We start from the raw sequence: 4,929 nt of genomic DNA, 5'->3' as shown, positions 1-4,929 counted from the left end.
GTGTTTTTCCTACATTTGCATGTCACTAAAGTCATCTGGACTAGTTAACCTAGGACATAGTTTGGCTGCTGCCAGCTGTATTTAAAAGGTCTAGCCATTACCTGTACTAACCTACAGAATGACAGACTGAGGATACCTGCTTTTGTCGTTAGTCTTGTTAATTTTGGAGGGCTATTGGAGGGTAATTAGTGCCAGGATTGAGCTGAACCTTTGATGACTTGCATGTTATTTTAAATTAGTCCTTGTATATCTTCTAGCCCTTTCTGAGCCAACGTCTATGGGTGGCACTTGGGTAAAGGTAGAACCTTGAAAAAATTCACGTACAGGACTTAATAAGGATTTGACACAGCAGCAGGGTTAGAAAGGAAGTAGTGCTATGTGTGTCATAAGATCACAGTAATCTTTGGTTTTTAATTACTCTTGGCCAGTATAATAACATTAAGTAGCAAACATTTCCTTAGTGTCTTGTCTTGTCCCAAAGAACTTGCAGTCATATAGGTTGAAAGTCAGTAGGAGAAAATAAGTGTTATTGCCCTGATTCTGAAAAAGTGACTATTCAAAAAATAGAAGGGGCTGGTAGCAACTAGAAAAGAAACCCTTCTCTTGATGATTTGAAACTAAATACCATAAACATAAGTCAGTTCTTCCTGTCAGCTAAGTGGTGAAGTGTAATGCTTACCTAACTCTTCTGCGGTCTTTACTCAAGCAATTTCATACTGACATCAGTGTCAGACTATTTGAATGAGATCTGAAGATAAAGGTCTCAGAAACTGGCTTGAGTGGAATTACATTGAAATATCTTACTCAATTATTTCAATTAGATGCTCTGTAATAACTTGGTTTAAAACAAAAGAACAATTTCTAAACTTAAACACAGTGGATTTCAACGTGTGGTTTTATATTGACGTATCTTGGAAAGATAGCATTCCTGTCCTCAGATACCCCAGATAAATAGTAATCAATTTCCTCCCATCTTGAAGCTACAAAGATCACCATCTCACCATATGTACACCCACACCTGCAAAATATCTAAGGAAATTATTAGTTCTCCTACCATGGTCAAGATAAAGAGCCAGAGATACTGGTTTTACTGTATGATATCTTTATTTAAAATTGCAGTGGTTCAGGAGATGGGTAAGAGGATATAGCACCTTTTACTTTTCTGAAACAGGTTTAGATCTTGATGGCCAGAAAGACTGTTCATTTATTAATGCTGCTATCACCTGACTGCTGTTCAGAAAGACAACCTGGTATTTTGTTCTAATTAGCATTAGGTGTGATGAAAATGGATGGTTGGAAAACATTCAAAGATCTGAAATAACTTCAGATTAGGTGTGTTGTTTTGCTCAAAGAGAATTGTGGGAGGAAGGAACAGTGAAACTTAGCTTGTATTTCAAAATTAAACTTTCCAGTCTTGAATTATCTCAAAGTCTGGCATTTCTGAAGCTTTGTTTTAGCTTCTAGTTTCACATGGCAATGTTGAGTTGAAAAACAGAGATATATTTTAATAAGAGGACTTTTTGTGCAAATTATTTCTTATAGTGGTTAATTAACCACTATATGAAAGAAATAGTTTGGGGATGAGCTTGAGAAAAAAAAAAAGTATTTTTCCCCAATTTCTGACAACATTTTGAATTTATTTTGTTAATTTGACAATAAACAATTATTTCTTTGTAGTATTATAATTTTCCTAACCCAGCCACTGAGCTGAACAAGGCAAGAGCTGATTTATGAGGCAAGGAGAAAGTGGCTGTCATCTCACACTGCCACTGTCTGGTACAACAAGAAGTCTCCACAAAGCTATGTTCTTCCACCTCCGTCTCCTTGGTGGTGTGACAGCAGCTAGCCCTGGGAAGATCCACCACTTATCTCTACTTAACAGCTTTAATGAGATGAATAAAGAAATGTTCTCAAGCATAATCATAAGAGATATTTTTTTGTAGGAGAGAGTCTCAGTAATTGCCATCCTTGCTTGAGATGCAGTTATGATCAACACTGGAGGACTATGGAGGCGGTGCTCTGCTGAAGGTATTTTTTGTACACCAAAGCTGAGATGTTCTCATGAGAAATTTTGCTCTGCTGTTGCCATTGCCGGGATAAATAATGAAAAACATTCAGTGAAGCTTCAGTACCTTGTGTAAGCTCTGTCCCAATTAGCTTTTAAGTTTACACCAGCAGTAGGATAATCCAAATCAGAGCCATTTTGAGTTGCTATCATTCTACAGCTTGGTTTCTGACAGTCTAGCTGTGACTGTGAGTAGCTTCTTACAAGGGGCTCAGTGAGCAGCCCACTGGAAAAGTTGCAGGAAGCTGAACATTATATTTATTAGCTTTTATTTCTTGCATACTGGGAACAGCATAGGTCTGCATTCCTTCCATTCTGATTCTGTTTCATATGGTCTCTTGTATGCATGATCCGAGTGCCAACAGGTTGTATATGAAGCGTTTTCACTTCTGCTGTCTACTATTTGTGCTGTGCCCACTTTGCTTTGGATATAACCTTTTAGATTTGTTCTTCCTTCTTTATGCAGTTGACTTTCTTTGTCTTGCTTTCCCCATCCTGTACATTTTTTGTGTCTGTAGTAAGGCCTGACATCACATAGCCCATCTCCCCCATGTCCAGGAGGAAATGGACGTGGTACTTGTCAGTGTGCTTGTTGACAAGCAACACAAAATGTTTTATGCATTTTGGCCTTGCTGATTTACTGGAAACATTAACTTCTTGGAGGGGCTATTGGAAAAATTAGTTCCATAGCTCTCCAAAATAAGGTTTGCACCTTGATTTGAAGACATTTAGGAGCTTTTTTTTTTTTTTCTTCTTTCCTGTTCCATTAAGGCCTGGGTCTCCCTGCTGCAGCTGTTCTGTTTTTAATGTGTTGCTCCGTTTCCAGGCAGACATACCCCTTTTTGAGCAGAGTTCACTTTTCTCTGGCTGTTTTTCCATTTGCCTTCTCTCTAGGAGGTAAATTTGTCAGCCTACTATTTTGGTCTCTCAATTCAATTACAGCAGCAGAAACTGTGATCAAAGCTGGAGCAGCACTATGGAGGAGGAAAACCAAAACTCCCTTCTGGATAATAGATCTTTCTCTCTTTTCCTTCACTTTTTTTATAATCTTTGGAAAGGGGATGCTACAGATTCTTGTGTCTGAGGAAGTATAGAGAATTTTGTTCGCACTGCAGTCATGACTGCTGCAGTACACATGCCCAGGTGAAGCTATCTAAAGTGTTACTGCAGGGGCACAAGACTTGCATGGTTAATTGATCTGAACCCCAGGTTGCTTTCTGATGAGTTTTGCTTATTTTCCTGAGAGCTTTGGAGCTGCCTGTTGATTTGCTGTACATGCACAACAGACCATTATTTCAGATATCTTTCTTTCTGGTATTTCAAAGATGTCACCCTAACCAAGTACTCAAGCTCCCACTCTGCTGCTTGGGTAATCAGTCCTGCATCCAGTCCTGAGGTCTGGCATAGTGGCTACATTGCCAGTCACAGCAGTCCTGAAAAGTCAGTTTGAGGTGTTGGTTATAACTTGCATAACTCCAGGAGCATCTGACTAGAACTGATTTTAAATTGGTGACTTTTTGTAATCTTCTTTTTTTTTTTTTTTTAAATTAATTTATTTATTTATTCAGTGGAATGATTTAAAAAGTGGTTTGAACATGACTGACGTTACATATGTGAATTCCAGGTAGTAAATAATGTCAAAGATTTCAGGTAAATCTATTTTTCCTAAACCTATTTTTCTTAAACAGTTATTTAGGTTACAGTTCATTTTTTTCTTATCTTGCCCCAAACCAAACTCATAGCTGCTATTTCATGAAAATTAACTCTTGACCCTCTCCCCTTCCATCATTATTTGGTGTCTACTGTTTGTTTAGTGAAGTCTGGTCCTATCTCTTCTTGTGACTGATATTACTGTGTTCAGGTGAGCATGCATTTACTGCAAGCTTATGGTATCCCCCAGGCGTTTTCCCAGCTTGGATCTGCAGGACATCCACCATGAAATTGCAAATGTGGATTATGGTACAGCCAAACTGATTGCTTGGAGCAGTGCCCTGACAGGCAGCCCAAGGGCTGTCTATCAGCAGTCCACAGGAGGAATGGGAGAGGTGGAGGAAGCTGTATCTGAGGCATCTCTTGAGGGTGCTTCAGGACCCACCACTGTCACCAGTAAGCTGATGGGGGAGTAGGATAAGAAGCTGGGAGATGTCAAGTTGGCACGTCCTTTTTATAAGAAGCTTGTAAAGGGGTAAAGGCCAGAAGATGTACACAGCTTTCCCTTTCCCTGCCAATATTTATCTCAGTTTCACCAGCACCACTGTGCTGGCCAGGTAATCATCCACTAGGTACTTCAAAAAAGGAGGCTTGATTTACTAGTTTGCCGAACAATTCCCAATAATATATTAAAACAAGTCCCTGCTGTAGGAAGAGTTGAAAAGGGCCCTTCAGAAATGGATTGGTCTCCCAACAGAAATTTTAATAGATGAATTTTGGCTGTCTTCTCCCTTCATTTTTTTTTTTTCATGGAATATTTTGTGGAACAATTTAAAAGATACAGAAAATTCAGCTACTGACTAGATGGAAGAAATGGGGGCAAAGGGAGACTTTCTGAACATGGCAGAATCTACCCATAAACCTTTCAGGACAGTATTGGGGCAATAACAAATCATAAGAGGTAATAAAGTGACAAGCAAAGATGTGATTACTGCAGCTTTCCTCTCACCTCTGACATTGCAGATCTCCCCGTCAGACGTAGGCAGAATCTCTTCTCCACACAGAGGAGGCAGAGGGTGGAGCTCAGTGCCTGTATAAATTATATGTGTCCTTCAGGTTGTTTCAGCAGCAACAACAAGCTGAGAGCGTGTTTGTCAGCTGACAAATCTGTTATCCAAATTGGGTTTTCTGCTGCTGTCGCCATCTTACGTGCC

The sequence above is a fragment of the Netta rufina genome (genome assembly GCF_964035555.1).
Source record: "Netta rufina genome assembly, chromosome: 5".
In the NCBI taxonomy this organism is placed as follows: Eukaryota; Metazoa; Chordata; class Aves; order Anseriformes; family Anatidae; genus Netta; species Netta rufina.
The sequence above is the reverse complement of the archived record's forward strand: the minus strand, read 5'-3'. Positions refer to the sequence as shown.